This window comes from Tyto alba, unplaced genomic scaffold, assembly GCF_018691265.1.
Source record: "Tyto alba isolate M040663 unplaced genomic scaffold, T.alba_DEE_v4.0 Super-Scaffold_14, whole genome shotgun sequence".
NCBI lineage: Eukaryota > Metazoa > Chordata > Aves > Strigiformes > Tytonidae > Tyto > Tyto alba.
In genome coordinates, this window is record NW_024881276.1 from 46760840 (window position 1) to 46784324 (window position 23485).

At 37.3% G+C, this 23485-nt stretch overlaps 1 long non-coding RNA gene across 2 annotated transcripts in view; it reads left to right on the top strand.

Annotated features, from left to right (window-relative positions):
* Positions 1-11462: 11462 nt before the first annotated feature.
* The window catches only part of LOC116959598, a 47753-nt gene continuing 35730 nt past the window's right edge, over positions 11463-23485 (top strand). For both annotated transcript variants that reach the window (XR_006164948.1, XR_006164947.1), the window contains exons 1-2: positions 11463-11574; positions 21366-21430. This is a non-coding gene — a long non-coding RNA (uncharacterized LOC116959598). The remainder of the gene's footprint in view (positions 11575-21365; positions 21431-23485) is intronic.

Consider the following 23485-nt stretch of genomic DNA (forward strand, 5'->3'; position numbering starts at 1 on the left):
TTTTATAAAAGTAAAGTTACAGTAGCTGCAATATGCTTTTGGTAAATATATGCAAATCTGCATCTATTTGTATACTGCCAGCAATGATTAAGGAACGGAGATGCGTAAATACCTTGGTGGAAAAATTTGGCTCTAAGTCCCAGCTACTGCAAATACTTAAGCATGGGCTTAATTCTGTATGTGTGATCAGCATTACTGTGAGTTTAATAGATGTGCTAGCATATGTAGAAATGAAAGCATGAGTAAATTTTGCTTAATGAGAGGTTTATGTGTGAACTTTGTAACTCGGATAAACCTGGTAATATACAATGGAATGTGACCCTCAGCATTGTTAGATGATGAAGCTGGGTTTGGATTGCTTTCTCCTTTCGAGTGGAATCTGGAATCAGTCTTTGAATAGGAGAAATGGGAAAAGAGAGGAAGAAGTAAGGCTGCAAAAACAGTCTAAAGAGCAAAAGGTGCCAAAAATAAGTCTAAACTGATGTCCGTTGTGTTCATTTCATATTTTACCTGTGCTGCTGCATGATGAGTTACCATTGGATGACATGGTTGAAAGAATTGTTTGGGGCTGCAGCAGTCACATGTATTGCCCCCTGCTATCTGCTCCCCATCCCCCTCCTCCCCCAAGTGAAATGGCTAAAGTACTTTTTATGACTAGCAATTTTTTATGATCTGATGAAAAGAAAGATCTATAGGTACTTGAATCAATATGATTATATTTGGATTTTTCAGTGTTCAGACTATCTTTGTGATCTTTAAGAACAAATTACCAAGAGTCAGATTCGTTGTGTTAGACACCATATGGTCACTTTACTGTGTGATTGTCAATTCCTCACTAAAAAAATTATTAAATGCATCTTTCACCCCACTAAACTGGCTGTCTTAATACAGCAATCTATTAGAAGCTTGACTTTAGGCAGCAAACTAATAAAAGCATGAAAGAAATTAATGAGGGGAATTAACATTAAGTGTAAACTAGCAAATAAAAATCAGCAGAAATTGATGCTATGACAACTCCTCTTTTAGTCTGAAAAAACAGCCTATAGAAAAGATTCGTTACATTGTTAAACAGTGCAAATTCTAGTAGCTAAAAAACCCAGAGGACTCAATCTCTGTATTTTGTCTTTAGAAGTGAGTGTCAAAGGATGATGCAAGATGTGAAACACAGATGGATGGGATTGAGTCCTATGTCTGAATGATTATGATGCTGTAAATCTGTGCTCTTCTACTGACATTGGTGTAACATCAGTTTATGGCAGTTGAGAATCTGGCCCCTTGTTGAAGCTATATAATCTTTCTCAAGAGACCAGCCAACATTAGTGCGTGTAAGAGACTGAAGAAAAATCTAAAATCTTGACAGGAAGGTGAACTACATCTCCTGTGTAGAGAACTTAAAGGTAAACTAACGTGTCATGATGGGAAGGAACATGTGCTGCTTCATCTACAAAGGAGTAGTCACATTCCCACTGTTTAGTTTAAATGTGACAGAGTATATATTTAACAAACTTTTTGACAAAGGCTAGTAGAAGAATTTACCCCAGTGGTTTAAAATTTTTGCAGGAGTGAGCATAACTCCAGGTCAAATACCACTTGAGTCAGGGGAACCCTAAATGGTGGTTATGGACATTGTCTAGCTTCATTGCTGAATGGAGTTGGGGCTTTAAGTTCATAAAGAAGTACTTTATGAACATATAAAAAGCTTGCACAGCCCAAGACATGTTATGGAGCCTGATTAGTCATAGATTAATCATAATTAGAGACTCAAATCATCCCTACTATAATTAAATATTGGGTACAACAACAGGAATTTAGTTTCAATAGGATCATAAAAGCTATTTTTTCATTCTGAAGAACAAAAGGGATTTTTTTTTTTTTTTTTTTCTGGACTCCTAATATCTGAAGTCATGGAGAGAGCAAATTGCAGCATTAAGAACTGGTACAGTACAGTAGGAGACAACTCAATATGGTTGTTTTAAACTGTAGCTTGTGGTACCTGTTTCCCTGCATGCATTTCATAGGAGCTTGGAAGTTAGCTACCAGTTTCTTTTACTGGAAATTATCTGAAGTCAGCAGAAGTTTGTTTACTTGGATCGAACCCAGGCCTTAAACAGAAGTGTTGTTCTTTGGATGTGGCCGCAAAATGAATGAGTCTTATCTGATAGGGTGAATGAGCACCACTCTTGTTTTGGGATTACCCCTGGGACTTGTGAACATCTGTCCTCAGAACAGTCTACCACACTGCAGCAAAACAAGAGTGTCATGAGCTACAGCATTATCTTCTACCTACAGGAAAGCTGAAACGTTTTTCCCAGGTGTATTACTGTGATCAAGGAACAGGAAAAAAGGCTAGCATGCCCTGAAAAAGCAGGGAGGGGGGAGGTCAAGATATTTAAGCCCACTGTTCTCCTTCCCCTTCTGTACATGGTACAAAAGAGGATAGAAGGGATAGCACTTTGTTGCAGGGATTTAGTCTGTGCTGCAATGGCTATTAAGTCTGTCCAGCCCTGTGGACCAGAAGCAAAGACTATGCCTGCCTTTCTGCCTTTGATGGGCAGAGCAGTTTTTCTGAGGCAGGATGTAGAGGAAGATAAGCCAAGAGACGTCACAACAGTGAAAAATGTCCAAAGCAGAACTAGAGGCCTATTTGGGAGAGGGTTTATTTCATATTCTTACCTAAAATATAAGCATAAATAAAAGTTTTTAATATTATAGGGAGTTTAACTAGCCATTCCCCAGGAGAAAAGCCAAGTATTTTTGAACAGTCCTGTAAGAATATAGCTTGTTCTTGCTGTCTAACAAGAGAAGGATGAAAAGACAGTAACATCAAAATATCTTAGTCCCCAGTGAATCTCTGTCATTCTGGTTGTACCAGACAGATACCGACTTTTTTATTTTGCAATCATAATAAAATGTGCTGGGATTGCAGAAGGCTTACAGCTGCTGCTGTCTCATGAACAACTTTGTTGAGTGTTCATTTGAAGCAGTTCATCACCACACCAGAGGAGGTTCCTCCTCCCCTGCAATGCTGCATTGCTATCACAGTGTTCTACAAAGACTGTTTCTCTCCCCTTCTTCTGAACTGTACAAGAACATTAGCATGAAAACGAGGACTTTGTTTCTTAAGTGTTCATCCATTCCTCTAGCTTATCCTCCCACCTGAAGTCCTCATCTGTGGCCTCAATGAGTTGCAGTGGAAATTGGTTTGATGAGGCTGTTTAAGTGCAATCCACTTACATATTATATGCAATAATCTCTCTATAATTATAGACCTCCATTTTATTATTATAACATCTTTTAACACTTTTGAAGTTCCCTTAGTCTCATAATTCAGCTTCATTGACCAGAAGACAAAGAAACCCACCAGCTGCAGAGTTAAAATCATGATGCTGTTGGCTTTAATCTCTCTTTAATCATTAAAATATAAATTAGCTCTTGTACTCGTTACTTCCCAAACAGCTTTCTCTTCTGGGTTTCTCTCATCCTCTGCTCACAACTGCCACCTGCTTCTTCTGGTGGCCTGCCTTGCGCCAGGGAGGAGATTACTTCCCAGTGTGTCAAGAACAAGTGTGCTGAGCCTTAACAGCAACAAATAATAGTAGGGGAGTGGGTGTGAGCAAGTACGAAGGACTAGGTCAAAGAGTGAAGACATGTCTGTCAAAGGACACTCTTTTAGTATGTCAGTTTTTAGCAGGGGTATCCCTTTAGGCAAGAAGCAAGTGATGTCTCTCTGGAATATTGCTGAAGTTTTTAGCCAGAACTGGATGAATGGCATGCACCATGCAAGTACAATATTTCCTTTCAGGAAGGACAGAAGTATGCCTCTGACAGTCCCTGAAAATGAGATCATTTGACCCTTGAGTCAAAAATCTCTTCTACATTACTGCAGCTGCTTTTGATTATTGCGTGTCAATGGCTTCGGTGATATACATATGTTCAGACTGATGGGCATGTGTTTCTTTGGTGATAGTTTAGATTATGGGTTTTTTACATATGTTATTTCTAAGTGAAAATTGTCTTTATTTCTAACATAGTAAAATAGATAAATGAACATTGTTTGGCCACAGTTAGTTCTTGTCCAAGATCCTATATCAGGAATGATTTGTTTGTTTACAGCTGCATCTCCATCCCAGCAAAGAACAACTTTGGAGGTAAGGATATGTATCTTTTAATGCGATGGAATATTTCAAACATCAGGAATTGGTACATGGCTCTTAAGGCTCACAACTATATAAACTAAAGCCTATTGAAGTCCATGGGACTAATGCTGTTTAGTATTTGAGCACCTCTGAATACATATGTACACCAGATAGGAAATCCAAAGCAAAAAGACCTATGGTTATACAAAAGTGCAACTGGTACCTAAGTATGTGACAAGTCCCACTGATTCACTGTGACTCCAAGTGTTTAAAGTTAAGCATTTGCTTATGTACAGCTGATAGTTCAGGGTTTAAAACTTTACTCCTGACAGTTTCGACAACAGGAGAATAAAAACATGTTCATAGTTCAGCTATGTGAAGCAGAGAGGAAAGTCAGGGACTCAGGGTGATTGACACCTCTAGAAATGAAGAACAATTTGTGGAAGAGCTTTAGTACTACATATACAGCTCTAGCTAAAGAGAATGCTTTACTGAGCCATGAGAAAGGCTGAACTCATGCAAAAATCACACAGCACATTCAATTTAATTGTACCCCTTATGGAGACCCTAAATGATGTGCAAAGGGATGATCTTATTTAAGAAAGGCTCAACCTGTTGGCTAAAAGCTTAGAAAATTGCTGTTCTTTCTTATGCTTATTATCTGAGCTCCTTTCCATGTTTCATAAATGTACGAGACAAAATTTAAAGCTTAAATCAATTCTGTGTCTGGATTTTGTGTATTCATGATTTTTTCCACAAACTTTGGACATGATACGGTTTGGTTCATGGCCAAGTCTTAAAACAAAGCTTTTTTTTAATTATTATTATTATTTTTAAAAAACCCACAATGGATAGAAAATGTCAGTCTTCTATGATACTGCTCAGGTTACGTGAATTAGACATGTGAAGCTGTGGCTCCATTGAAAACAGATTTTTGCTCAAATAAATGCTAGAGGAAGCAATTTCGCGCTCTGCTATAATGAATTATTTGCAACATCTCTAAAAATACTTTTTATAATTTTGACAATACTAAGAAAATCTTGGTTTGTTTTACCATGAAGAAAACCTGTCTGTATATGACTTGTGTTGTCTTAAAAGGTTGTACAGAGCTCTGTTTATTTATCTTTTATTTCAATAAATACAGAATTGGAAAGGAACAGCAGAAAGAAGCAACAGGAGATGTGCTTGGGTATTTGAGCATAACCCCCGTAAGGAAGACTCAGTGTGATTTACTGCATCTTGAGTACTGTAAAGCCGAGCACATATGACTTAGAAGGGAACCCAAAATGTCACCTTTGACATTATAGTAACACCAAGCAAAGTGGCACAGCCACATGCACCTGGCAGCAAAGTGTTCAAACCTTCTGCCAAAGGCAAGAGAAAAACCTCAAGGAGTGGGTGGAGGCAGAATGCCCCTGGCCAAAGACACAGTGTAGCTGCAGCATTGCACTTCCAAAGAGCCGAGTTCTGACCTCCCTGTGCCTTGCCCTGGCTCTGCTTGTTGCCTGAAGTGGGCAGGCAGCGCCTCAGCCACCCCTGTCTCTCCCAAATTGTTGCAATCAGCTGGCTGCTGCCGCTCAGCAGCACTGCTTTGCCGCAAAGACACCTTTCTTACCCAAGCCACCCATGCAGAAGGTACCTTTTACTGATGAAGAAGTTCAGCTCAGTTCTTAATTAATGGGAAGCCTTCCTTTATGATCATCATAGAAGGATTTGAGTTGGAAAGGACCTCAAAGACCACCTAGTCCCACCCCCCCTGCCATGAGCAGGGACACCTTCCCCCAGACCAGGTTGCTCCCAGCCCCGTCCAACCTGGCCTGGAACCCTTCCAGGGAGGGGGCAGCCACAGCTTCTCGGGGAAACCTCTGCCGGTGCTTCACCACCCTCACTTGATACTTGCTATGAATAAAGTTTTGAGACCCTGCAAGATATTTTTTTAAAAGGGAGAGTGTGACACTGTCTTCTGGGAGGGGAGGGTTCACAAGAAATCGTAGGAAAATTCAGTCTAGCCTTTGCAACCCCGACCAGAAGTGCTCTCTTTGCAGAGGCCACATAAAGATTTTTAGGATCTTTTTAGGGCCACCAGGGAATGTGACACGGCATAGTGTGCTATGTATGACAGGTACCTAACCAGGCAAGGCCTCCTTCCCATCTTGTATAAATGATGAGCTGCCCCAAACCAAATGATATTTTGTCACTGGTGCATCAGTTTTATTTTGGAGTCTTTTTCTCCTTTGCTGGGAGTTGGAGCATGGGGCCAGGCTGCTGAGAAGTGCCCTTCGTGCAGGAGAGAATTTAAGTGACTGGGGATAATGAGGAGATGGTCCTAATACTACTTTCAGGAAACGGACATCTGAGGAAACCTGATGAAGGTTGGAAGAGGAAGCGTGTGTTTGGGAGGGTGAGTAGACTGTTATGAAAAAAGGAAAAACCTAATCTAGAATTCTTAGAGCTGCTGAGCTATGTGAAGGTATAATTTTTATTTGTATTCTGTCTCGGGAAAAAATAATATGAGGTAAGAGCTGCAAGTGTTTTTGTGGTTAAGCTTTACTTCAGAATTCTTTGTCTGACCCTAAATTTTTACAGGATGGGTTTTAAGATTAAATCAATGGAAAAAAAACATGTCAGCTTGTGTAACTACGAGGATTTTTTTTTATATTGGTTTGATATCTTTGCCTTTCTCCTGCCCCTGTTCTCCAGCTGAAGTGCAGCTTTCACTGAGTTTCAATAAGTGTAAGCAGGATTGTGATTCCTAATGAAGAAATCTGCCAGCTGCTAATTTGGCATGGATGTGCCTTGAGCAGGAAGAATTGCACAATGCAATGCGTTTACTTCCAGAGTGGAAGCAGTAATTTTTGAAATCTAAAAATTTCAATTTTAAAATTGTTTAGATTATTGAGAGAGATTTTTACTGCTTTTAATAAAGTTAATTCTTGTCTTTAATTTTTTCTTCCCAGATAATATTTACTTTTCCCCTTTTTTTTTTTTTTTTTTTAATACAAGAACATAAATAAAAATTGACTGGGAGAGAGGATGGGGAAAAGGAGAAAGAGTTTAGAGGAAGAAAGAAAATGAGAAGAAAAAGCAGGGAGATATGCGAAGCCCCTGCTTCTCAAACCATAAGTGAAACCATTTCTGGAAGTACTGTTGTACATTTTTCAGAAAGGTTGTTTTTTTTTGGTTTGGTTTGGTTTTTTTCCTCTGGACCATATAAGAAGACAGGGCATCTAACCTGATTTTTGTCATTAATGTATAGTTGGAGCTGACCGAGGCCAGTTTAAATAGATGGGATAACTACAGTGGAGTGGGAGTGATTTAAAAAGGACAAAGTCCTCTATAATAGAAGCCAGTGCAAGAGCATTTTCCTGTTGTAGCAGGTCAAAAAATAGCTACCTGTAGCAATGGTGCCTTCATTTCTATCTATATTAAATGTTCTTTTGAGCTTTTAGACAGACCTTTTCTACAACAATCACTCCTTTGCACGCTTTCCCTTTTTGTTAGGTTTTCTTAATGCTTCATGGTATTACTTTCTAGAAGAGGCAGCTTCTCAGCTTTACCCTCCCACACATCCCTCATAAATACCTCAGTAACAAAACACCCGTGTATGGATATATATTTGTTAGGGCTGTTTTAGAGTGCAGCACTGAGAAAAGATGCCAGGTTGATTGATTCAATGCATGAAGCTTTCATTTGTATGTGGAACTGGTACAGCAGCATTAGTAATGGGAGAAAATTTCAAACACATTTCTGTTATAGTTGACAGAATCACAAAACTGTGGAGGCAAGAAAGGACCTCTAGAGATGCTTGAGCTCCATACTCAAAGCGTGGACAGTTGGAGTAGGTTGCTCAGGGCCATGCTTAGTCAGATTCTAGGTATTTCTAAGGATGGAGATTTCACAGCCTTTCTAGGGAACTTTTGATAGTGTCTAGTCACTCAAAAAAAAAAAAAAAAAACAAAAAAAACCAACCAAACCAACAACAACAACAAAAAAAAAAAAAAAACAAACCAACCAACCAAAAACCCAACCAACCAACCAAAACTCCAGAGGTTTTTCCTATACTTAAATTATTTCTTTTATTTCAACTTCCGTCCATTGCCTCTTGAAGTTTCATGGGGCACCACTGAAAAGGGCCTAACTCCATTTTATTTGCACCCTCCTGTTAGATGTTTAAGCACACTGATAAGATCCCCTTGAGTCTTTTCAAAGCTTAATGGCCCCAGCTGTCTCAACCTCTCCTTGTATATCAGATGCTCCAGTCCCTTAATTATCATCATAGCTCTTTCCTGGACTCACTCCTGTAAGTCCATTTCACTTTCACTTTCTGATATGCTTGGCAATCCTCCCCAGTAATTGACATTTTGGGTCTGAAACTGAAAGTAATGCTGCTGTTGTCAGCCCTGGTGTTGTTCCTATTAAGTATCACCCCACCCTCCAAAGGGAGTTAATGTCATAGAACCGACCAATTTCTTGGTGTTATGACAAGAAATGTTCCTCTGCAAAGGCAACACACCTGCTTAGCCCTGATTGGAGGATGGTTTTCCTCTCTTTCTTAGGGCATTGCAGGTATTGTTTCATGAAGTCGGATGTTGGAATACTTCCCAGTAATATCTAAAAATATTGAATTGCCAAGACTGTAGTTGTGTCTTTGTTAGAAACAAGTGGAAATGGACTTGACCATTGCCAAGTATTTAATGACATTTGATCAGGTGTTAGATGGGTGTGGAGTCCTATGCTCCAGGCATCTTTTGTATTGATGTTTCAACTATGTGCTCTTAAACAAAGCAAAAAAAAGGAAAGAGGAAAAATCAGACAAAACACCAAAAAAATCAAATAGAAGAGGAAATGCAGTGAACTTGTATGCAAGCTCATATTTTAGTTATTTTAAAACTAAAAATTATTTTTAAAAATATTTTTACTACGCTCTTTCTATTTTTTCACTTTAAATGTTAATTTTTTTTGTCTTTTAAATAGTTTATTTGTCTGGATGTGTCAAATAAGAGCGATGCTGCATGCTGCCAGGTGGCATAGTTTGACAGCTACTTGAGTCAAATATAGTATTTTTATACTGCATATATTGAAAATAAATTAGGTGTCACTACATTTTATGTTCTTAGTGTTAAACAAGAGCTACATAATGCAAATGGGGAAGTCTTCATAAAATGCTAAGTAAATAAGATGATATTATTTGAAAATACCAGGGTATGTTTTACTTTTTGAAGCTTAACTTCAGTGGGTTTCAATGTGGTATTAAATTGCTGGTTATGTGGGATGTTTAATAACTTCACAAATAATGAGATTAATTCAATGAATAGTGAGTGATTGGTGAATAAATTGCTCCTGTGTTCAGTCAGTTCTCCATATTAAAATTAGGATGCAACAGAACAAATGAAGCATTGACTGCAGGTGGGTGGATATACTTCTCTGAATGCAACATTGACTCCTACATATAAAGGGAGGTTCCTATCTTACTCATAGTATTAAAATGGTCACACTTGGTTGTAATAATTTTTGACTGGGGTTTGTAAGCCTGTTCTTATCCACAGAAGTATGAAAGCAGAATTTTAAAGAACAGAAAACCAGTCTTTTGAATTCTGAAAGGAAATATCAAGTGGGTGTGTTTGTGTGTGAATGTATGATTTATACCTAAAATATGAACCCACACGTATAGGAATTGGTAAGATGGAGCGAATTTTCAGAGCACTTTTATTTAACAAGAAATTAATTTACCACTCTGTACTACTTCCAGCTGTCTGCAGTGTGGTGATTTGTGAGAAAGGATTGTTGGAGTTTGATTTAGAACAAAGTTTTTATGACAAATATTTCCTGTTATATTTGAGATCTCTGCGATAACATGTTTCCATACCCTCCCAGATCTGTTAGAACCTGCTTAATGGCTCTCAAGCAAAGTCCCAGGCTCTGATTTCCTTCTGTGTTCTGCCTTGTGGGCCATGTGGGAGGGAAAATTAGGTACAAGAGGGAGCAGGTGGTGCAGGACCCAGCAGCAGATGAGCTATAAACTTGGGGAGAACAATGTAGGTAGAAGCAATTAATTTTATATTGAAGTACACTCTTCCTTCCACTAATCACAGCTGCTCAGGTCTCACTGTGAAGAAGAAAGGATGATAGACAGATATTTGTAATGCAGTGAAAAAACTCCACCTAGTTTACAATTTAGATGGTCTTGTGTTAAAATCTAAAGTCACTTAAATTCCAGCTCTAGGGGAACATGAACTTTCCTCCTTAGAAAATGTATGTTAATAGGGAACCTGGGGACTGGCTCTGGATGTATTTGTCAGCCTAATGCTACATCAAACCCATGACCTTTTTTTTTTTTCCTTTTTCAACTCTTTAAGCTTAATGATTAAATGATGATAAAATAAGAATTCCTATTATTTATTTCACCAAGTTTTCTGTACATTATACATGTGGTTATAATAGTTGTTAAATTAGAGATGGAAAAAGGTAGGCTATAGATCATAATTTTCTCTTTTACATCAATTAAATAAGGACTAGTTCTGCTATAATTGCTTCATTATGGTAGCAGAGAGATGAAGTTTCTCTTTACATACAGGACCGGTAGAAGCCCTATCTACTTATATGACCTTAACACCTAGACAGCCCACTTCTGGATTACACTCGTACAGTCAGTGCTGTGTCCTCACCAGTGCTGACCTCAGTGTCTGAAGCAGGGCTGGAAACAAAGGACACACTTTGAAAGGAGTCCCCTTACAGCAGTAAAAAATTCACCCTTGTAATGAATAAGCAGTGGTGAAATGTATACTGTTTGGAGTACCTAGACCAAGTCTGGGTGTCCCATGGGAGAATAGGGGAAGGAGAACAACTTCTAATTCAATCATAAGTTTATGGACTGCAAGCAGAAACTGCTGTATGAAATGGTATGCCTTGTATTCAGAAGGGGTGGGATTACAGAGGGGTCATTTTCAGTCCTTTAGGCTCTTAAAAATCAGTGGAAGTTGGAGACCCTCTGTAACAAGGGAGCATTTTACCCAGGAGCAAGTGAGAGAGCAGTGAGGTCATTCAGAGTCATGGGGTTTACAAATAGGCCACGAGACTAAATTCCAAATTATTATGGAAAATAAGTGCATGTTTGCAATGACTGTGTTTATGTGGAAATCCTTTGCCTTAGTTTGAATGTTTCTCTTGGAACCACTTGACCCCCAGAGGCAGTCTTCAAGAAATAAGTTTGGAAGAAATATATGCGTTTGGCCTGCTAAAGCTAGTTGAGTCAGATGTTTGGATTTGTCACTCCCCTTTCTTATATAAAGTCTGTGTTCAGCTGCTCAGTAGGGTTTGCTAGCCAGACTGAGGAGACTACTTGTTCTGAGCTACGTTTCCTGCCTTGTCTGTTCTGCGAGGGTTCTGATGCTTTGGCCTGTGTTGTAGCTGTTGTGTCCAATGTTGTAAACTGCCTGGGGTAAGTACAGGAGGCTTGAACTGACTAGTGGCTTCCCACAAGGGAGAAGAAACAGCAGTTTACTAAATACTCAATAACTTTGTAGACCGAGTCCAACAGGGAAAAAATAATAAATTAATAATTTTAAACTTCGATGGAAGTAGAGTGCCCCAACAGAGTTTCATCTTATTTTTATTTTTGCAATCCAGAAAGGGTAGCTTTCAAATAACCAATGTTGAGCATAGCAGCATCATTAACCAAGGTGATGGGTGACATAGCAGCTGCCACGACTTGTCTGATTAGCAGGCATTTTCCCTCATTGTATCTTTTGTGTCCATTTGGCTCTGCTTACATCTTCAGGATTTAGCAGGACTGAATAGTCAGCTTTGAAAATCTGTCCCTACACGCATGTGAAATGGGGGGGTACACAGGACTTCACAGAGCTGAACACAGCAGCAGCATGCATAAGGAGTATGTCACAGTCAGTGCTAAACCAACCCCTATGTATTTCTTACTATTAAATCTGAGCCTAAGGTTATGTGTGCAGTGCAAATTGCCTCAAGTTTCCTCTTCTGAGTGTATACAGTTGTGGACATTTGCATGCTCACTTTTCAAGCTCTGGCCTTTACATGGATGGCTTTTAGTGTTAGCTAAGCAGCAGACACTTACTTGAATGGTGCTTTCCGTGTGGGCTCTGCCCCTTTTCTGCACAAGAGCGAAGTGCTCCAGAGGCTGTTGTGCAAGTCATTACCCAGACGGTTGTGATGAGGTGCTTTGAGGCCCATGACAATTTACTGAGAAGAGGGATGTGGCAGCGGCCAAAGACGTGGTAGTGACTTGTATAGCTTCTGCCTCTTTCCCTCTCTTGCATATAGTAATAATAAATTATTGCTACCTAGGTTGGGCATTAGCCTCAATTATCAAAGTAATGTATTTCACCTAGAGATAGAATGTGAATTGGGAAGTAATCTTCACTCTCATTTTAATGCTGTAAGATTTCAAGGTAACTACCAGCTTCCTGACAAATTGGGCCCGTAAATACACCTTAGTTTGGTGCTTATTTTGCACGTATGCAGGACGGTGCTTCTGCAATCTGTGTGCTTTGTGCAAATTGTGCAGCTTTCACTTACTCTGACAAGAACCACCCAGTTAGTCTGAGATAGTTGAGCCACAGCATTTTAATTGTTCTATGTGCTGTTAGACCTCATCACATTGTTATACCCAGGAGAAGGCAATTTTAATTTTCATATCGAATAGTAATGCTCCAAACTAAACATATTTCTTTGAATCAAAGCAGCCGAAACTTGAAAGCATTCATAAAGTGGAAACAGGTGTAGTCAGCTGTTTAAATACTTTGCAAGTTGTTTGACACATTACCACAGTAGTTCAATTCAAATTTGAAAGTTAGGCATTTGCATAAATAGAGTGAGATCATAAATCATTTTGGACAGCATATTATTATTGCGTTAGTTCCTGTGGATTGATGGAAACAAGTAGCTGCAACAAAGTAATGCAAGCCTGTTCTGAACATATATACATGTTTATGATCATTAAAGCAAAGAAAGTAATAGAAAAATTTTCATAAATATTATTAAAAAAATCAGACAAAGTTTTTCCCTAACTGCATTATTTCTGTTGTTCCTTTCATTAAGCTTGGAGTTGCTGAATTGGAGTGGCTTAAGTGTTTGTTTAAATAAATGTCAATAGGGCACCTAAATTCCATGTAAAAGTGAGCTCAGGCACTGTGTTTACAGAAGTGAACTCCAGATGCTACAGAGCACTCCAAATCGTGCGTTATCTGGGTTCTCCTGTTGCTTTTGAATAATTGTTGCATGCCATGACCCATGATCTTTGTTTCCCTAGAAGTACACACTACTCCGTATGTTATGACATACTGCAAGAAGGGATGAAAATATTAATCTTAAAAAAAAAAAAAAAAAAAAGTTAATTTAATGGAGGAAGAAGGGGGAGAGCCAAGCATTATGTTATAGTTTTTTGATGAATGCTCTATATTTCATCTTTATGCACTTGAGCCAAGAGACTAACTCATCTCTTTGCCTAAACATATGGTGGCTTTGTTTCAGGCAGATTTGTGACAGTAGTGAGTGAGTGACTTTCCAGGCTCTGACAGTTGTCATATTCATGGGTAGCAGTACTGCCAAAGAGCATACATATCAACATGGTTATTCAAATTCCCTGTAACATCAGAGTACTGAATTCAGAAACTGCTTCTCCTAAAAAGTGAACGTTATTATGTTTGTTTGCTTGGGGGTTTTCTGTTCATTTGTTGGGAGATTTGTTTGTTATTTTACAGTTTTTGAAAGTCTTTGTTTCGGATCCAACATATACAATAGAAACTGATTGCCTTTGATCTAAAGTAGTCAAAGATACTGGATTTCAGCAACTACAGTCTTTTTCTGGGGAATAGATCTGTTTGTGGTGTTTAAAGATGGGAGCTGACTGGTGCATTTTCTCATTAAACAATAAACATGAAAGACTGTGAAATGGAAAGCAAAAGGAACAGTATCCCTGGCTTTTGCTTGACAAGGATCATACGACACATCCACTCTTGCATCCTGGTAGGTAAACTAGGCAAGAAAGGGAAGATAATGAAGAAAACAGTCTTGAATAACAAGTTCAAATGCTAAGGATTTTATGGAGATGGGAGAACCTAGATAGGGGACCAAAAAGACCATGGCGTGCTGTGCTGAGAAACCTCAATTCAAACATATAAAAGGAAAAGAGAATATTTTTTTATTGGACAATTATTATTCTACAGCCAATAAAACGGGATCAGGTGATTGAGATCAGATCTAAAGAAAGCTAACCCCTCCGTTTCTTGAAAACACGCTAAAATTTTTAAAGGAAAATACCATCAAGATCAAAACAGCTTCATTATACTGAAAAGGAAGAGGGAAAGGGCATCCAGATAAGAACAGTCTTTTTGTCTTCTGCTCAATTCCCGATTTTCTCTTGATAGTGCTATTAACTGCCAGCCATACAGTGGCAGCATGCTCAAACTTGATTACTCTCGTACTTGCTAGTTAGATTTCAAAATATAGGATTTTCCAGGAGAATGATGAGTAAAACAAGCAAGCTAACTTGGCTGTTACTGTTTATAAGTGTTATTTGCTGAAATTTTGATGCTGTCTATCCCATATCCTATATTTTCTACAGGAATTGACAACTGGATGATGGAGTTGCAATTCTCTGCTTCTAATCTGCATGCATCAGAGCTTATTTAAATGTAAACAGCAACCTCAAATTTCTCCAAATTTATTTTTGCAATCTGAGAGCCCTAAAAGTTCTAACTAAACTAATATTCAGTCTCAAAATAGAAGATCTTTCTATAAGTGTATGACGCTCCTAGAACCAGAGCCAAATCAAATCTGTGTAATAAATAATGAACTGTACCTTTTTATAGGACACAAATATAATTGAACACGTAATTTAACAATTTAGCAGAATAGCCAAACGCAGTACATAACAAAAGATGGCAACCAGTTCTGTTGTCATCTTCCAGATCATTTTGCTCCCAATGAGATGAGGTGGTTATAACCCAAAGCTGCCAATAAAGCTGTCCAAAGAAAGCGAGCAAAAGAAGATCAGATTTTCGTTATATAAATATGTAGATGCTTAATGAAAATAAGAAGGATCAGTCAGTGTCAAACTTCTTATTTCCGGATATACTTTCACAAACTAACCAAGTCCTTGATGTATTTGGAAAGCAGGAAACTTCTAATAACTAGTCTTACAGAGAGAAGGTACAATATGGAAAACAAACCAAAAATTCTATTTTTATTTTTGATGCAAAAAAAACACTTAGACACATGCTACATTTTATAATCTGGTTAGCAAAGGATTGAGGCATCTACTTGAGTTCTCCCAAAAGTACTACTTAAAAATTAATTCAACAAGCTGTTGAGAAATCTTGTTTGATCCAGTAAAACACTCAAGCATGTGCAAAGTAATATGGTACACTCCACATGTCACCTGAACTCTGTTGCTTAATCTGTTATGGATTTTTACTCAATAAGATTAGTCTCATTTGTCCCAGTCCACTCTTATGCATAAATTTACTCTTGCCTTGGCATCAGGGGATAGATTTACTTTTGTATTAATTGCAACCTAAGCTTTAAATTATCAAGTTAAATGATGACAAAGGATCACAATTGAATGGGGAATAGCAGCAGAAGCAATGATGTTTTAATCTCGGGTAAAGTTTGAACTCATGAAATGAACAGGAGTTCAGGTAATGGCTAAACTGGACAAAACTCCCTGTTCAGTGTGACGTGAAACTAACTGTGCACTTTGTAGTTCTCTTCTTAATACTGCCATGTACCTGTGTGGAGAATGATCAAGCCACGGGACAAAAGGAAAGCATATTGTTCTTTTAGAGTTTCCAATTTCCTGATTCTTACACTTCTTCAGGTGTGAATATTTCTGATATATTTTCCATTTTTCTGATGAGGAGATTTGGTTGCATATAGGGATATCCACTAAATGACTGGAATAAAGGCCTTTTAATGGCATTGGGTGTCTCCAAATTCGACTGTCACTAAACAAAAATAAGTTTGCTGAATGTAAAATAACTGCATCACATCATGATGTTTTAGAGACCAAAAGTATAAATTGGATCAAATAACGGATTAGGTAAATTTACAAAGAGTCATGAACTATTAAACTCAGTCGTTTGCCAGTTAGTTGAGTGGAGTCCCTAATTTGACATTCAATTATAAGATAAGGAACACTGTACATTTGCTTTGATTCTTCAGTGTTTCCCTTAAGTATCCACTGTTGGTCATCACGAGAGATACGATATTGGGCTCTGTGTTGGATCCATTGACCTGACCCCATAGCTGATACGTTGTGATGTAGTCATAGTCAAACCTGGTAGACCTCACCAATAGAAAGCAATTTATTGTCATCCCACATGTGATTGTTGAGAATAATTTGCTAAGGGTAAAATGATTTTAGACGGTCTTCTAGAAAAAGCCAGAGAAGACATACTGCAAAGAGCCATGATTTTGGACATGCTGATTTGTTCGGGTTCTTCTTATCCAGAGCATTTTACTGAAGCATTTGTATCTTAGACTTTTGACTTTCTCAGCAGTGTCAGTTACCCAAACTCTGAGTTGTACCTCCACATAGGATACCTGAAAGGCGTAATGTGTGTACCAAATAATTTTTACCTCTAAAGGAAACTGCCCTGTACTTGCTTATAAGCAAATATAATCCTTGTTTTAATTGATGATTTCCCAAATAATTAAACAAGATAAAGATCCAGGAATAAGTAAGAAAGTCTGTTTTTGATATTTCTTCTGTGTAGCCAAAGGTCAAATCAATATATGATCTTGGGGCAAATAAGACCACAGACAAATTCTAAGAATCATTATTAATGACCATTAATTTCAAGATGGAAAATAACTTTTACTACTTTGCCTTCTAACCTAAAGGAAAATGCATGTGGTCCTTCTAGAGACATAGCCAGACAATGAAATCATTTGGTCCACCTGGGAAGATTTTGTCTCTACCATCAGCCAAATGATAGATATTCACATGATGCATTAATGTCTTTTTTTAACCATTGAAAAAGTGACTTTTTCCCTCAATCTATTTCATAGTAGCTAAATTAGGTTTGAAAACTTAAAATTTTTCATTTGCAATATGGATCGTGGGAGGCTGTAGATTGATTCAAGTTGTACGTGTTGACTGAGATTTACACAGACAGTAATTACAATTGCTAGTTTGTAATTTCTCTGGCAATTATTTCCCATGCTGTGTTATCTGAATTGGCATATCTGAAATAGATAGATCCACAAAATTTCAAGTGAAGGTTATGCTTTTACCAGACCTACTGATCCAATTAGAAGATCTGAAGAATGACTTGGTAGCCTCTATGGGTTTTTTGACCTATTAGTTGATACAGTAAAAGATACTATGTGTTCCCACAAATTTTGTCTCATTGACCATTTTGTCATTTTAATGCTTAGTTTAAATCCTTTCTTTGTAATTAGACATGGGATGTTTTTCCTTGAAGTTAAAATTAATCCATAGTTGAAAGATCAGAATTTTTAAAAGCTACTAAGGTTCAATAACAAATATAACTTTTAAAAATGTAATCTCTGTGTCCTAGGAGTAATTAAAAATGTTGTTCTGGGCATCTGTTTTGTTCTTAAGATGTAGATCTTTCTTTTTCCCAGAAGTAAAGGGGAAGGAAGTAGCTGAATGAGTGATGTCATCAAAATTTCATCTCTCTTCTCCAAACAATAAACTAATCAAGTAGTTTGACTAAAATTTTTCATGTCACTGCCCTCATCCTTCAATGTATGTAAAATGGATCTCTACACCTTAAGTTCATTGATAATCCATATAGATTTTATTATTTTTCTGAGCTTGGGTTGTGGCAGGACAGAACACAACAGAGATCAGTAGCAAGATACTGATGTTTCTAAGAAATAGACACATCTATAAGAGGCAAATTTCAATAAATCAATGGCTGAATGTATAACAATTGGCTTTATAACGAATTTTAATCTCAGATCAACACCTAACTAAAACTGTCCTTCAGTATTGCAAGATGTCTTCTTGAAATTTAATTAATAAATACAGCTGGTATAGCTGTCATAGAAATGATTTAGAACTTGACACGACCAAATTTAAAAATATACTAAAAATACAAGACAGGAATATTCATAATAATTACCTTCATTTGGGCCATAAGCCATGACTCCAAACAATAGGCAGCTAGGCACACTAGTGACACACTGAATTTTTGCTAATGTATTTTGTCATTCAGCTACTGAGTTGTTTCTGATAGAAATGGTGGCTATCATATATCAGCACATGATGATATCTTGCCTTGGAATGAGGCTAAGTAACCAGATCTACACTTCAAGGTACATTTGTTCTTTGTGCTTCTTCAGCATTTTCAGAAAAAAAAAAATCCATCAAGCAGGTGATGGACATGAAGAGTAACAGTGATTAGAGGGGTTAGGTGCTCTACATTGGGAGTTTAGGTACTTAGGGACCTGATTGGAAAAAATAGCTTTATAAACAACTTAAATTTGATTGGGCTACTGTTGTCCCCCTATTAAGGACTGTCTGTCTATTGCAAAAGTTATCTGCAGTGCTTTGAGGGACAGAGAGATGGAGAAGGTAGGTCTCTCTAAATCAACGTTTATAATAATCTCTAGTTTGTGGGCAGAGTTTTCATTGTTCCTTTGAAAAGTTCAATTATGTGGAATTACAGAAGTAGCTGTAGGAGATGTTCTCAAATGCCTTTGGTATTAATTCAAAGAGGAATGAGTGAAAAAATAATTTGAAGCCTGACATTAATCTTTGAATTTGTGGAAGAGCAATTGTTAGAAAATTCCCTACTGGTTTCTTTTCCCAGTTCGATTCACAATAGTTTTGAACAGTAGGTTATTCAGCACAGAGTTAGTATTTCTGTTCTGTATAGCTGGCATAAAATATTGCTGTCAAGAGTCAATATGGATTGGTAAATATTTTTTCCTCTGTAGTCTTCCTGTATGTTTTTAAAAGGGACAGAATGGGCTGAAAAGCTAATCTTGGAAAAAGAACTATTCTACAAAGTTTGATTAACATCAGTTGGTTGATGGATCAGAATGAAATCAAAACTTTGGGTTTGTTTTTTGTTTTGTTTTTATTTGTTTTATTTTTAATACAGTGAAGCTAAGAGTTGAGTTTGTTTATAACATCTTTTGAATTTAAAAGCCAGAGAATCTGAAATCCCATCTGTGTGTGCTCAAAGCCTGATGAGAGAAGCTGGGTTTGCAACTAGTTTATTCAGTCTGAGATGATCAAATTCTGTCTGTGTGGTCTGATCGCATCAAATTATTCTATTTTAGGTCACTGTTTGTGACAATAGCATTCGGATCTAGTGCCTATGAATCTGACCCAAAACTAAACTATATCCTTAGGCAATCTTGGATCGTGAACATTAAATCTTTTCTAACTGCAAATGATATTTCCTTCATTAATTTCTAGAATTCCCTAAGTTATCAATTACACAAAGCCAAATGTTCAATATTGAAAATGCCCAGTAGATTTCTATTTTAATTTCTCTAAGCTTTTTATCATTCTTCAGAGATAGTATATGTGATTTACAGTTGCTTAAAAATCCCATGAAATAGTGAAATTATCAGCATACTGGGAATCACTCTTCCAAAATTTGCATGAAAGGCAAGGTGGACAATTTGCAAAGACAAGGTTGAAACAAATATATGCTTTACTCTGACCAAGAAGAGAAGCAACAACTCAGGATAATATGACAAGTGCATTTGTCTCTGATTTTCCATCTTAGATGAAGTCTCTATGTATAAGCTGGGACCAAAAGGTCCCTTTGGTTCAACCGTTCTTAGTGTTATGCAGTTGCCATACCATGATGTACAACAATGGGGAAAAACAGATTTCCATTTCCAATTGTAAAATAGTAGGTAAAGGAGCAAGCATATACAAATCCTGTCTAGGACACACATCTTAATATCACATTTACTGTTCTTAAACCATTGCTCTCAACCAGGGTTCCCATCAGAATCAAGATCTCTTTGAAGACTTGGGAAATTTCCTGTTAGGTTTGATGAAAAACAGTGCTTTGCATGAGTTACTTTCACAAGAAGTGTATAGGGCACATATCAAATTATTAGGCTCCCTTGGGGATGCTCAGACAATTGCATTGCTGGATTGACTGGGTGTCCTGAGCGTATGTGGAGAGCTCAGACTCTGTTTTCTGATGGCACTATCTTGTCCCCATGGAGTTTTTGACTTTTCCATCCGAAGGGCAAGTGAAGGGGAGAACACGTTAATAAATCTCAGTATATTTGCTATTGGACATTTCAGCATAAAGTTTAAACAGAAATGCAGAGATATTACAACCTTTGTCTTAGCAAAATTTTTGAACTTCACTTAATTCAGATAGAGGAAGCAAAAGCGATTAGTGTGGTGTCCTTTTTGTACCTTAGGGTTAGGATGGTTGTCTTGGCATATTAAAGGAGGCACAAGATCACTGTTTCGTACCCATGTGAATAAATGAAAACAAAGGCTGCACACTGTCTTCAGGATGCTCCGCCTTAAAATTTTCCATTTACTTCTGATGAGTAGCTGCTTTTAATTATTCCTCCTTTGGGATGCACAGTATGCTTACCACAAGTGTTTTCCATTAGAAGGCATTTCACCAGGAGTACCCACACAGGTGTTTTTAATAATATATAAGGGATCTTTGCACAGAACCCTGCAGACCTTCAGATTTGCTACAGCATTATGATAACAAATATGAGGAATCAAAATAAAAGCTTTTGTCACATTTCTGAAAAACAAACAAACAAAAAAAATAAAAACAAAGAAAGCAACAAACAAAAAAAAACAATCCAGGATTCATTCTGGAGTCTTGAGGAAAGTTTGGAAGTCTATTTCCATGGTTTCATTGAGGGTAGAGAAGTCAGGTTTGCTTTTTACATAGTACTTGCAACCAGTTATATACAAGTAGCTACCAATATTTGCACAGGTCTTTTTATATGCTTTCTTAATGGTAAAATGACACAGACTATCTTCGGATGTACTCATGCTAAGTAACATTTTATTTGACAAATAGTCCTACTGAACTGGGAGGGAGGAAGTAGACTCAATATTGGGGTTTGGAATCTGACCATAAATAAATGTTGACTTTTTTATTGTTTCAAAATTCTTATCTTTGAAGCTTCCTGGGGTAGATTCAAGATGTCCAAAATTAAGATCATTGCTCCTTAGTGTAAATTAAAAGAAAATTAATTTTGTCTGAATTTTTCCCACAGTTTTAATGCTTTCAAGATGGTGTGCTCCATCTCACCCTGAGTTTCACCAAAGTCAGCGCAATCAGGTCAGTGGTAAATATTGTCTAAAATTCCAAGAAGGAAACTTCCTCCACAGATGAATATTGCAGTTTTTAATTTAAGTTGTAGTTTTTCAAGACAGAGATCTAGAGAGTCAAAAGCACACTGGGAATATTTTATAAACTGGAGTATTTTCACAATGAAAATGTAAAGCTTGTCTTATGTTATATCCAAAATTTCATCTTAACTGGGGTTTGCATTCCTTACATGCAGCTATATTTTATGTTTGTTTTGACATCAGAGACATACTGTTAATTAAATGTCAGAAAAAGCAAAGGTGTTGGAGAAAAAGAATGACATAAAATATGTACATATGAAAATATGTATATGTATGTGTGTGCGTGGAAAGCGAAGTAGTTTCTTTTGCTCTTAGAGTCGGCGTTGTTGAGCTGTTTTGCTTCCTAGACCTCACTGGGAAAAAATTAGCTTGGGACTTTAATAGAAGGGTAAATGAAATTAACTGAAGAGAATCTTTTTGTACTCAGTCTTTATTAACCAACTCTTCAGTTTTTGTTCTAAAGGTGAGCTCTGATCAAATATTCTTCTTCTCTTTGTGGTACACGTTTATTGGGATGTTTTAGGGTTTGTTTGATTTGAGGTATCTTTTCTTATTGTTTTTATTTATTATTATTAGTTTCAGTTATTCTTAACCCTGCTGTCAGAAACACTGGTATATGAACAAGATGCAGTAACTGTGACTTGTTCTTGTTCTGTTTCAAGATATGCAGTGGTCTGAAGTTCACAGGTGCAAACACTCAATTTTGTCAGTTACAATTAAATTTGAGTTAGAAGTCTGAAATGGGAGCAATCGTTAACTCTAACCATCCACTGAATATGGTTTGTAATAATGATAATATGTGGCAGGTTAGTGCACACAGTAGTCACTTTGCAAATGTTTATCATGTGCTTAGTGGTCTATTTACTTCCTTGCATAAAATGCTCATTGTGAACTGAAGCATACATGGAAATTGTGTATGTTAGTCCTGAAGGTGATTCTAGATCCTCTGTTGACACAGACTACCAAAGATAGCAAGGATCATATAGATGAAGCCGAACTAATTTGCTAGTTTCTGGGCCAGAAGACAACTGACCCACTGGAGTTTCTCCTACATTTTCATATATGACTTCTTATTTATCTTTACATTACTAATGATTGTTGGCCCAAGTTATGTTCTAGCATGTGAATAGTATTATTTTCCACGTACTCTGGCATTATACAGTCTTCTGACAGCAAATCTACCCTGTCTCCCCATGCATACACATAAAGATGTACTTGTTTTCTTATACCAGCTTTCAGAGTAGATGAAGTAATATTCCCTCCTGGAGAGGGAAAACAGTATTCTACTTGTCCCATCAAGTTATCGTCTGGTGAGCAAGTTAAAACTCCACACATTTATTTTAACATTAGTCACTGAATCTGAACGATACCCAGATTTTTAAGGTAGGAAAAATATCCTGCCAGAGACAAACTATGGTCTTTTTATAAAAGGTTGTTCTGCCTGTGTCTATATCCTGTAAAGGGAGACAGTCAAGTCACTGCAGTATATCAAATAATATGAGATTAAAATGTAAAAATCACAACAGACATCTTATTCAGCACCAGATAAAATCTGAGTGAAAAATTACATTTAAGAATGGGGTCCTGTTCCAAACCCTTCTGGAGGCTGTTTCTAAATACCTGAGGAGCTGCTTCCCTCTACAGGACCATGTCTGACCATGACAGATATGGAATAATAGGAAGACCAGCTGTAAAATGGAAACTAACAGGCAGCAGAAATGGAGCTTTCTCACAGACAGTTTGAGCAGTGATGTTTTCTTCTGGAATGTATTAGGGACACCATCAGTTACACTGGAAAAGAAAATGGGTTCTTTTAGTTGACTTAACTTTCCCTCATGTAAATAAGCTTTAGTGAGGAGGGGAGAAACACATAGCATAGTTACTGCATGTCAACTGCTTTTACAAACATTTTTGAGCGATGATATTGACATGTAATAAACTTAAATTACCTGACAGCAGAATCTATAGATTTTTTCAGTGAGAA